The 12,423-nt window shown below is 61.8% G+C and overlaps 1 protein-coding gene and 1 long non-coding RNA gene across 6 annotated transcripts in view; one reads left to right on the top strand and one right to left on the bottom strand.

The window, feature by feature from the left end:
* The window catches only part of GSE1 (Gse1 coiled-coil protein), a 390,196-nt gene that overhangs the window by 344,805 nt on the left and 32,968 nt on the right, over nt 1-12,423 (bottom strand). The gene's annotated exons all lie outside the window — the stretch shown is intronic.
* Nucleotides 256-6,979, top strand: LOC123577725. The gene is made up of 2 exons (XR_006702050.1): nt 256-775; nt 6,020-6,979. It is a non-coding gene; the product is annotated as an uncharacterized LOC123577725 (long non-coding RNA).

The raw sequence follows: 12,423 nt of genomic DNA, 5'->3' as shown, positions 1-12,423 counted from the left end.
TAGCACGGCTTGGGGCGCCTGGGTGGCGCAGTCGGTTGAGCGTCCGACTTCAGCCAGGTCACGATCTCGCGGTCCGTGAGTTCGAGCCCCGCGTCGGGCTCTGGGCTGATGGCTCAGAGCCTGGAGCCTGTTTCCGATTCTGTGTCTCCCTCTCTCTCTGCCCCTCCCCTGTTCATGCTCTGTCTCTCTCTGTCCCAAAAATAAATAAAAACGTTGAAAAAAAAAATTAAAAAAAAAAAAAGAATTTAGCACGGCTTGAAAACCATCTAGCACAGCGCGTGGCACACGGAAAGTGTCCAACTGACATTAGGTGCCATGACTCAGAAAACGTGGGGGTAGGGGCGGGCCAGGCCGGGGCCGGGGGAAGCCGGGCGCGCACAGGGGCCCAGCCCGCGGGAGCCGAACAGGAGCCGGGAGTCTGCTCCCGGCCTTGGCACCGCGGTGGACTTGCTCTGTGTTCGCCTTGCCAAGGCCGGAGCAGCTGGCTCCGGCCTGCCGATGACGCAGCCCGCCCGCCGTGCCCGCCGCCCGCTGGCTGGGCCGCCCTTGCCCACCGGGAGCCAGGCCGGCAGCCCACAAGGTGGGCGCCCTGTGCGCCTGGGGGGCGGAGGGGGGACCTCGGCCCCGATCCGGAGATGCCCCCCCAGCTCCGCGCAGGCAGCGCTCTCTGGCTCGCGGCCAGCGGGCACCACCTTCGCCAGAGCAAGCGGGTGTCTCTCCACCCCTCCCGCCGGAGCTGAGCGTGGAAGCGATTGCACTTAGCAGCCTCGCAGCAGTGAGTCAAAAACAGTTGTTTGGCCCGGCGGATGCCCAGGCCCTGCACGGCTGCCTGCACGGCTCGGAGAGGCCGCTGGGCTGGGGGCCAGGGAACTCTTTCGGGTGTGTTCTCTCCAGCGAGGCCCAACGCCCCGGGCTCCGGGAGGTGGGGGTGGGGGGAGGCCCGGGGTGCTTTGCAGCAGGGTAAACCGAGGCAGAAGGCGGCTCCCATCTTTCCGCACCACGTCCTTTTCCGAGCAGACCCCTTCCACTCTCTGGTCCGTGGGGCGTGAGGATGTGACCTTGCTGGGCCCCCCTCTTCCAAGAGCTAATGAGACACGAGGGAGCTTCCCTCCCCCACCTATCTGCCCGCTCCCGTGGTTCTCCCAGGGCGGGGAAACCGGAAGGATCGACGCCAGGCACGTCGTGCAGGCAGGGGCCTGGCTGTTTACGCACAAGGCCGCCCGCCTCGCCGCGAGGGCCCCGAGACGGGCGCTGTCGTCGTTCCCATCTCACGGGTGAGCACACTGAGGCTCGGGGTGTGCGAGTACCTTCCCCGAGTGACACAGCCAAGCACACGGAAGGACGGGAATTCAAACCCGGGCTTGGCTGGCCTTAAAGCCAGGGCATTAACTGCACTGACTCAGCATTCCCAGAAGCTTCCGGCCGCAGGGAGGCTCCCTCCCCCTCCTGCACACTGCTGCCCAAGAACAGTGTTTACAACCCTCCTCTGCTCAGCAGCCTTCAGTGGCTCCCCAGCACCCACGGGAAAGAAACAAACCAAACCCTTTGCAGAGTCCTCCGCATCCCTGACTCCCGACGGCAGCCCCAGAAGCCACCTTATGTGTCACCAGAGCCAAGTGACCTCCTCCAGCAGGCCAGGCCCACACCCACCACAGGGCCTCCTGTAGCGTGCTGTTCTCTGCCCACAGCCCCTCTGCTTACCTGCCACCTCCCCGGAGAGGCCGGCCTGGCCCCTCCCTGCGGCGGCAGCCCCCACCCCTACGGGGATTCCTCTACACCCCTCCCTGCTCAGCATGACCCTCTCCTGGCACTGACGGATGTGTGAGGCCTCCCATCAGATCAGCCGGTGGGCTTGCTGAGGGCAGGACCCTGCCTGCCTTGTTTCCTGCCGCATCCCCCCGGGGCCAGCACATGGTCGGTGTTGGGGAAACGCTGAGGGAATTAAGTGAATGAGTGTGCAAATGGATGAATCTCTGTCTCTCGGGGCTCACAGATCTCGCGACCTGGCTGGCCTGAAAGGAACCTCCCCTCCCCCGTTTTCTCTGGCCTACAATTATCCTCTCCAACCCTCACGGGACCCAACCACCCCCACTCTGGCCCCAACCTCTAAGACCCCGCCCACTCCCCTCCCAGACACGCCTCACCTGGGTCGACTCCCCCGAAGGTGCCTATGCGTTCATGCTGCCGGAATCACCCCTGCTCCCCCACCTACCCGGTCAGCTCCCGCACATCCTTCAAGAGCCCCTTCAGGTACTGCCTCCTTTGCAAGGCAGAGCTGACCACACCTGCTTCCGACACTTTGCGTCCTGTGGACACACCCACCGTGAGGTCCAGAGGTCCACAGGTGTTTGTCTCCACTGAACATAACGCCTACACCCAGGAGGTGCCCACTACGCTTACAGAACACCCACCGCCTCTCCGTTCCCTCACAGCGTGCACGCCTCCCCACTGGGCTGGAACTCTCTGATGGCTGCTGGGGTTGTGCTGTTCACTGTTACGTCCTCAGCGCAAACTCTAATGGCTGTCGGATGGATGGATCAATAGAAAGGAAAGAAAAATGGATGGATGGCTGCCCAGAAAGCAACAAGAGGGATGGATGGATGGATGATGGATGGATGGACGGACGGATGGATGGATGATGGATGGATGGACGGATGGATGGACGGATGGACGGATGGACAGATGGATGGATGGCCAGCCAGATGGATGGATGGATGGATGATGGATGGATGATGGATGGATGGATAGATAGATGCATGGATGGATGGATGATGGATGGATGGACGGATGGATGGATGGACGGATGGACAGATGGATGGATGGCCAGCCAGATGGATGGATGGACGGATGGACAGATGGATGGATGGGCAGCCAGATGGATGGATGGATGGATGGAAGGATGGATGGATGGATAGATGGACGGATGGACGGATGGACAGATGGATGGATGGGCAGCCAGATGGATGGATGGATGGATGGATGGATGGATGGATGGATGGATGGATAGATGGACGGATGGACGGATGGACAGATGGATGGATGGCCAGCCAGATGGATGGATGGATGGATGGATGGATAGATGGATGGATGATGGATGGATGGACGGATGGATGGACGGATGGATGGATGGACAGATGGATGGATGATGGATGGATGGACGGATGGATGGACGGATGGACGGATGGACAGATGGATGGATGGATGGATGGACAGACGGACAGATGGATGGAGGGACGGATGGATGGATGAATGGATGGATGGCCAGCCAGCTGGATGGATGGATAGATGGATGGATGGCTAGATGCATGGATGGATGATGGACGAATGGATGGATGGATGGACGGATGGACGGATGGACAGATGGATGGATGGCCAGCCAGATGGATGGATGGCCACCCAGATGGATGGATGGAGGAAGGGAGGGAGGGTGGATGAGCAGGCAGGCAAGCAACTGGGTAGGGGGAATGACCACTGCCTGAGTTACTTACTCCTTCATGGGGCACCCCAGTCTTCTGACCAGATGAAGACCCCACAGAGGAGATGCCCCCACCCTGACCAGCAAAGGCTACCGCTGCTCTAAGCAGGAGGCGGGTGTTGGGGGAGGTATCTCCTTAGCACTCCATCCACACACACATACACACACACGTGTGCATACATGCGTGCACACACACCCCACCCACTGGGGTCGTCGGGACCAGCCCCACAGACAGTGTGTTGAGGCTGAAAGCACCGAATCATCTCCTAGCAGGGGATGCTGGGTGAGCACTTGCTACATACCCGGCCCCGGGCCAAGCCTCGCCGTGGAATCTCCACGCAACCTGAGTTCCAAAGCAGCACCGGGCGGCACACTGCTCCCTCCCTTTATCAGAGGGGAAACGGAGGCCCCAAGAGGCTAGATCGTTCCCCGCAACCACCCAGCTACAGATGGCGGAGCCAGGCTGCAAACCCATGCAGTGTGGCTCCGGAGCCCGCACGCCTAGCCACCCGGCCGCCAGCGGTCCCCAGACTCGGCCGCCACGTTCTACCTGCCCGCTCCCTGGCATTTCGCTCTCTTTGGTCTTCACCTTAATTCTACGTAGTATTTCTTATTTCACGGTTTTCCTTAAGTCAACTCACTTTCTGAGCTGCAGTAAAGCTTAAAACGTATGTGGCCACCGTAAAAGGAAAACTGATATTAAACAACATAAATAGAAGGTAGCCCTAAAAACACATCCTACAAAAACAAAGCAGTGTTGTTCAACCTTAGCCAAATACTTCTCCCAACCAAGGCTCTGGGCCTGAGGCCTATTCTCTCTTAAAAAGAGAGATCACCAAGCGTGTGGTAGTTTAAAAATACGTCCACGAGGTGGGGCCCTTGAGTATGGGCCGGACTCCGTGATTCACCACCAGCAAAAGAAACATGGCGGGAGTGACAGCGTGTGGCTTCTGAGACCTCCTGGTCATCTCTTAGATCACTCACTCTGGTAAAGCCACTTGCTCTGCAGAGCCCCACGTGGCAAGGGACTGCGCCCTCTCGCCATCAGCTAGCACCGGACCGAGGCCTCCAGCCACCAGTGTGAGGGAGCGTGTGCGGGTGCCACCTTGGCAGCTGACCCTTCAGCCTCAGTAGAGCCTTCCGCTGAGACCGCAGCCCCGGGCGCCATACTGGCGACAGTCTCCCCCGGAGACATGGAGCCAGAATCACCTGGCTGAGCCACTGCCCACCGCAACTGCGGAGATAATAAACATTTGTTGCTTTAAGCTGCAACATTACACCATGGCAGGTTAACTCACACAGCAAGCGTGAGGCGTTCCAGACAGCAGTTCCAAACTGAGAACTTCTTTGAAATAGGACGATCAAAGAGCAACCAGAAGGGGAAGAGGTGACCCCGACAGGACTCAATGTACCCTTCAATATCATTACGAATACTAACTGGGGTACCTGGGTGGCTCAGTCAGTTAAGCATCCGGCTTTGGCTCAGGTCATGATCTCGCGGTTTGTGGGTTTGAGCCCCGCACCGGGCTCTGTGCTGATGGCTCAGACCCTGGAGCCTGCTTCGGATTCTGTGTCTCCCTCTCTCTCTCTCTCCCTCTCCCTGCTCACGCTCTGTCTCTCTCTCAAAAATAATTAAACGTTAAAACATTTTTTAAAAATAATATTAATTATTAGGTCCCTCCAGTCTGCTCTCCCCCAAGCTGCCAGGGGCAGGGGGCTACGTGAATCAGCTCACGACTTCCCGGGGAACTTCCCAAGCACGCGCCCTTCGCGCTTAGAGTGCACTCCCAAGGAGCCACGTCCTCCAGCCCTTACTGACCTCTCAGACCCCCACACCCCGCTCTCCCTCCTCCCTGCCATCCACACCGGCCTCCTGCTTCCCCACAAAAGCCCCAAACTCATTCCCACCTCTGGGCCTCCCGCCCTGATGGCTCTTCTGTTTCCTCTGCCAGGACCGCTCCTCACTGGTCTGCCCCTCACCCCAGTCAGGGCTTTGCTCAGAGGCCCCTCGACCACAGTATGTACCGGTCAATGTCTGAAGAGCCCCCGTTCCCTGACGGCTTCCGACCCTCCAAGGCTCCACTGCTCCCCGGCAGAAGATACACCCGACCGGGGCCAGGGTGGGTTCGGGTGGCTCAGGGCTACATCTCCCTTGCTTGGAGCAGCGCCCTGCACACAGTAGGCGCTCACCGAGCATCTGCGGAATGAACGCTAAAGCCTCTCGATCCTGCCAAGAGCACGGCATCCAGGGAGCTGGGGAGTCAGACTCAAACCGAACGAAGTTACAAACTCCAACTGGAACAGACCACGCTAATTTGTAGAGCCTCGAGCTAAACCCAAATATAAAAATGTTTCTCGGCTGCCGACCAAACCGAGGAGTTTTTTTCTTTTTTTTTTTTTTTAATGAGTTTGGCTCCAGGAATCTCTCCTCTATGTTCCTAAAGCTTGTCTCCCTCACTTCTTCCCTTCTCGGGCTTTGCATATTCGCTGCCATCACCAGCCATGGCTTTTCCTACACGGTTCCGACTCCTTTGTTCTCCGCAGGGCATCGGGGTGTCGAACCTCTGTAGGGTCCCTCCTCTGCCTTTGAGATGCGCCAGGCATTGCCCCAGGAAGCCGAAGTCCAGGGAAGCGATCTTCCTCCAGAGCATCTTAAAAATGGTACTGACAATGGGTACGGGATGATGAGAAATCTCTGGAAAAAGACGGGTCGGCACAACAGCGTGAACGTACTTAATACCGCCAGACTACACCCTGTATTTAAAAAGACGTATATGTTTTTTGTTACTGTTTACTTATCTTTGAGAGAAAGAGACAGAGCACGAACAGAGGAAGGGCAGAGAGAGAGGGAGACGCAGAATCCGAAGCAGGCTTCAGGCTCTGAGCTGTCGGCACAGAGCCCAGCATGGGGCTCGAACCCACAAACCTGAGCCGAAGTCGGATGCTTCACCGACGGAGCCACCCAGGCGCCCCTAGACTATACCCTTTAAGCGGCTACAGTGGTAACTTTTACATCGTGTTTATTTTATACACAAAGAAAAAAAGACACTAAAAAAAATGGTGCTGGTCCCATGTGGCATTATCAAGTCCAAGAGCCTGAAGAATTTATACTTTGCGATGACGGTAGGACTGCACACGTTTTTCTGCGTTTCTCCGAGACAGAGAGAGAGAACAGGTGGCAACAGCTCTGATTCCTGCCTGGTCAACAAACCAACTTCTCCTTCGTACGGGGACGCGGAAAACCATCAAAATCAACCCGGTAACGCCACCCACGGAAATGTTTCACAAGCGTGCTTCTGGGACAGACAGGACACGGTTTGAAAATTTTTAGCTTCCTCTGCAATCAAAATAGAGCGAGGAGAAGCGGTCACTGTATGAATGGGGCCCTGCGGCCAGGGGACCCAGACTTCTGCAGGGGAAGGGAAGGCGGGCTGGGCCCGAGGGGCCGCCCCCAGGACAGATGGAGACCAGTGAGACAGAAAATAAATAAACAGAAGCTTCCCACACCTGGATAGAGGGTTTTCAGCGGGGACCATCCTCCCTCCGCAGGCTACACGGTGAGCCTCAGAGGCATTTTTAATTGGGCCATGGTTTTCGGCTCCCAGGGCCTCGTTTGGGCTTGAGGAAGGGCTACACTTCATTACAATTTCCAAGTTGTCTGGTCCGACAGAGACATTGGCACACGGCTGGCGCGAGTGGGGATTGGCTGTTTTGAAAAATAGGTGTAACCCGCCCCCCCACCCCCACCAGTCTTCCTCCAGACCTCAAGCTGCTGGTGGGCCAGCTTCAGGCACCGGAGAGCAGACAGAGGGGCGGCGGAGAGGTCCGGTGACCAGAGGCACCGCCCGCAGCCCAACCTGTGGTCCCGGTCACTTCGCCAGCTCACCGGCGGGGCCGGCCGGAGTTGGGGAGTCCCGGTCCGGCCCCATCCCAGGGGCTGGCCGTGGCGGGCAAATCTATCCCTGAGGTCTTGGCTGGCCCAGCTCAGGAGGGCGTCTGATGGAGGAAGAGGCCGGGACCTCCGCCCTCAGGCACATGAGCTTGCGGCGAGGAGGCCTCAGTGGGGGCGCAGGGCAGTGGAGGTCAGGGCAGGTCCCCTGCCGGCAAGGACGCGGACGAGAGCATGGGGGCTGCGGAGCCAGCATCCTGCCCTCTCCCCCTCTCCCAGGCACCCCGGGGGGACCCTTGGCTGCCCCTTGGCCAGGTGGGTGTCGGCCTCCCCGCCCTCCCTAAGGCTGGCCAAGGGATCGGAGAGCGGATAGCAGTGACCCTGGGGAAGAAGGGCTGGGCCGGCAGCTGAGTCAGCTCCCCCCAGGTCACCCGGAGAGCGGACCTCCCCACCCCACCCCACCCCACCACCCCACCCCGTCTCTGCCCAGGGCCTGCCCCGCCCAGGCGAGGAGCCCGAGTGCCATCAGCCACCCCCCCACCCCCACGGTGCCCCGGCGGCTGGGGGGCTGCGCCCCACCCGCCTGCAGAGCACCGCTCTCTGGACGCTGGTTATTTACAGAGCCGGCTGCTATTTTAAATCCTTGGCGTGTTTAGGAAGCCCGGGCTGCTGCGAGGGCGGTGCAGGCAGAGCCCGAGGGGATGGGGGTGAGGGGACAGCTCCGGCTGGGGGTCTGGGGCCTGATGCCATTTGAACAGGGGACCAATTAATCCCTACGGGGGCGTGGGGGGGGGTGGGTCGTCCTGTGCAAAAGCTGTGTGCGTGCGTGTGTGTTGGGGGAGCGTGGCCCACACCAGCAGCCTGCAGCTGACCTCCCCGGCGAACCAGCCACACAGGGGGCTCCTCAGGGGTGACCAGGCTGGTCCCCTCCCCCCGGCAGGGACAGCTGCAGGCCGCCCCTGGCCTCCCGGCCTAGAGCAGGGGCGAGCCACTTGACCTTGGAGGGCTGGTCTCCTCTGGGATTTTACGGTTGGGGGCCTGGTTTTCCCAGCCATGGTGTCTCAGAGAGAGGGCAGCCCAGAGGACGCGGAGTGGCCACAAAGGCTTGGCTGTTCTCCCATGTGCCTTGCTGGGCTGGGGAGGAGTGGCGGGGGGGGGGGGGTGCTGCTGTGGGGGCACAGGCGGGGGAGGGGGTGGGGGAGGAGGAAGCTGAAGGAGCCAGGGAGCAGGGAGGACGTTTGGAGAAGGTTTCCTGAGGAAAGGGGTGGGGAGAGACACAGAGGACACACAGATAGAGAGACAGACACAGAAGGAGACACAGAGACACAGAAACAAACGGACACAGAGATAGAGACAGAGACAGAGACATATAGACAGAGACACAGAGGGACACAGAGACAAAGAGAGACACAGAGATAGACAGACACAAAGAGACACAAAAACAGAGAGACAGAGAGAGAGACACAGAGACAGACAGAGACGCAGAGAAACACAGAGACCCTCAGTGGAGAGAGAGAAGCCGGGAAGACAAAGACAGAGACCCAGGCCGCGAGACAGACAAAGAGAAGCGGACAAGGCGCACACCGCAGCCGCGGGAGAAGGTGCTGGAAGGCCGACGTGTGTGTGGCGAGGCTCGAGTTCAAACAGGAGGGGAAGAGGTGGTTTGACGACCAAAGTCATTGAAAAGTTTTGGCACATCTGCCCGAGGCTCCTGGCCGCGGGCCCGGCTCCGCGCTGAACTCAAACAAACCCCTGTAGCAGCCATCTGCTTGATTTTAAAATAAATCAAACAGTCTGCTGAGCCGGGTGATCGAGTTTCCATCTGTGCCGCCGCCCGCTCGCCGGCTTGGAGCCGCGCTGGCCTCTCCCAGCCAAGCCTCCTGGCAACGTGTGGGCCGGTGATTCCTCCAGGAGCAGGGAAACCGGACCCCCGCCCGCCCGGGCCTAACTGAAACCAAGTGCTATGTTTACAGCCACCCACTGGAAAGGGGGACCGAGAGGCGCTCCCAACGCCCAGCCGCGGGGTCACGCTGCGTGGCTTCGCCCACGGGGAAGGCCTGTGGGGACGGGCCGAGGGGGCGATGGCCCCACGCCGGGCCAGCACACGCAGGCCGGGCGGCCCGGGGCCCACCTGGAGCACCGAACACAGCAGCAGGGATGCCCCTCCCTCAGGCGGGGGCCACCCTGGGGAGGGCGGCCCACCTGTCCCTAGGTCAACTCCTGCCGGGGCCGCAGGGCCGGGACGCCAGCGGGGGCCTGCCTCCCCCGGGCCCAGGCCAGAAACAAAGAATGAGAAACACCAGCTGGGCAGGCCTCAGTGATCCCATCTGTTCAATGGGCATCAGGCAGGCCTCTTGGTGGCCCTGGGGTGCAAGCATGGGGGCCGGCGATCCCCAGGCACACGGGGCAATTTCGGAAAACACAGGAAGGAAAGAAACGACGGACGGCAGGGCAAGACGCCTCCTGGGGAGCCCCCCATCTCGCCCAGAAGGACAGAGACGGTGACCGGGGCCCCGGCTGCCGGCTGAGCAGGCCGCCCTCTGACCCTGCCAGGCGTCCCCTGAGGCAGGCACTGGGTCCCAGGAGGGAGGTGTGGGGGTGAGCAGGCACCCCAATCTTACCCCTGATCCCATGATCCATGGTACCCCTGGCGGGGCGGGATGGGGGGGGGGGAGCACACAGGTCTGAACACCCACCACCTCTCCCATGAGGCGCTATGCTGCCTCTGAGCCTGGGATTTCCCTGTCCCCTCCGCCAGACCCAGAGGGAGGCGGAGGGCACGGCCCTTCCAAGGGGTGACCAGTTTCTTGCACCTAGAAGCCGCCTCTGGATGGCCTCGCCCGGAAACGCAGACGAGGCACGGCCTCGCCAGGCACGCTCTCCCCCTTCCCACCTCCCGGCTTCGCCGACAGCCCGTGCGAGGCTCCCGCCACACTTCGCCCCCTCCTGGCCACCTGTCAGGTTGGGGCCTCCTCGCCCCCATTTTCCAGACGGGAAGACTGAGGCAGAGAGGGGTAGAGTCAGTTGTTCAAGTTGCCCCAGGACAGCAGTGGGGCAGCCAAGGTCCCGATCAGACCGGCCCCCCCTCGACCGCCACGCCGTCAACCACCGTGCCCCCCTGCCTCCGGGAGCCCCACCTATGCATCAACCCGATCAGCCTTCGTCGGGACCCACGCGGTGGTCAGGCACGCCTCTTCCCGTAGGCCGCCTCGCTTGTTCCCCAAGAAAACCCACAGCCAGGCAGCCAGCAAGAGGCGGGAGAGGGAGGCTGAAACGCGCACACTTGGCCCACGCTGGGCCTGCGCAGAAGCCAGGCCTGGGCCCGGCGGAGAGGGCGCGCGCGGGAGGGGTAGGGGCCGCCCTGCTGTGGCCACAGGGTCTGCTCCGAGGGTCACCCTGCCCTCCTCCTCCCGCCCACCCCCGCCCCGCCCCCGTCCTCCTGCCACAGCCCCCGGGATCCCCCGCAGCCACTCAACAAACGCTTCCTGCAGCCCCACTACGTGCCGCCCGCTGTCATCCCACGGGGCCGCACGGAAGACGCTCTCATCTCCTGGCGTGGGCGCAGGCCGCCAGAGGGAAGGTGCCAGGGCCGCGGGGGGAGGGGAAGGCCCGACGGGAGGGTGCCCCAGGCCTGCCGTTATCGCACTCCCCAAACCGGGTGGGTCCCAGATCCCCTCTCTCAGTTGGCAGGAGTCCAAGCCTGCGGGGCCCCTTGCCTTCCGAGGGCGGATCCTTCCTGCCTTTGCTGGCTTCTGGTGACTGCCAGCCACGCTTGGGGATCGTGGCTCGTAGCTGCCATATTCCCATCCCTGCGTCCGTCCTCACGTGGCCTGTGTGTGTGTGTGTGTGTGTGCGCGTGCATGTGTCCTTCTCCCTGCGGGGACAGCAGGCGGTGGCCTCACCGTAACTTGATTCCATCTGCAAAGCCCTCGTTTCCAAATAAGGCCGCACTCGCGGGGTCGGCGGATGTGAGCGAGGGGGACACGGCACCCCATATGCTCGGCTCCCACACGGTGCCGCCGCCAGAGCAGATCCCGCCGGGGGAGGAGAAGCCGCTCCTGTGGACACGGGCCCGACGGACATTCCAGTCACCGAACCCGATACTCGCATGATGTCAATCTTTCTTCTGTCTCTGGACTGCGAACAGCCAGCCCCTATTATGGGATACCGTGTACCCGGAGGGAGGCCGCCGGTGCCGGCTCCCAGCCTGGCAGGAGACGCCCCGGGACGGCCTCCACCCTCCACCTCGCTTACCGGCGCTCGCTCGCCCCCTCTCCCTCCCTCCCTCCCTCCCCGGGCACAGAAAATCCCAGTGGGGACGACCCAGGCCCCCGTTCCCACACAACTGACTCAGCGCAGCCCGCTGACCTCCGCCCTCTGAGCCCGTGGGCGCGGGCCGCCCGCAGACACCTGCCCCCTATCCCCTGCCCCAGGCCGAGGGGGTCCTCAGAGGCTCTCAGCTCCCGTGAGAACCCCAGCGCAGAGTCTGGGCCCGGAAGATGGCCTTTGAGGTCACGGGGTCCCCTCAGGGGGGCTCCTGAGGGTGTGAGCCCGGGCTCCCCCGGGCCGGGGACACGTTCCTTACACGGCACGCACGGCAGGGCCGGCCTCGCTGACGAGGGCACTCAGGTGGTGGCAGAGATGCGGGCGGCGGCCGCCGGGGTCCGGGCACTGCTATTCTGTGACAGCGGGAGACGTGCTCTAGACACCCGACGGGAAACGTCCAGCGTTCATGCACTGCCGAGATCCTCCGCTGTCACCTGGGAGCGGGCGGGCGTCCCGGCACGAGGTCTGGGGGGCAGCTAGCTTGCCAGAGCGGCCACAGGCAGGCCCCGCGGGCCGGGTGGTTTCAACACCCCTTCCGGAGGCTGCGGGTCCGAGACCCCGGCGGGGGGCAGGGCGGCTTTCTCCCGAGGCCTCTCCGCGTGGCCTGGAGACGTGGCCTTCTCCCCGTGTCCTCACAAGGCCCTTCCCCCGGACCTGTGTCCCAACCGCTCACAAGGACACCGGTCACGCTCACGCTGGGCCAGGGCCCACCCTAATGGCCTCGTGTTAACTG

The sequence above is a fragment of the Leopardus geoffroyi genome, chromosome E2 (genome assembly GCF_018350155.1).
Source record: "Leopardus geoffroyi isolate Oge1 chromosome E2, O.geoffroyi_Oge1_pat1.0, whole genome shotgun sequence".
Classification (NCBI taxonomy): domain Eukaryota; kingdom Metazoa; phylum Chordata; class Mammalia; order Carnivora; family Felidae; genus Leopardus; species Leopardus geoffroyi.
The sequence above is the reverse complement of the archived record's forward strand: the minus strand, read 5'-3'. Positions and strand labels throughout refer to the sequence as shown.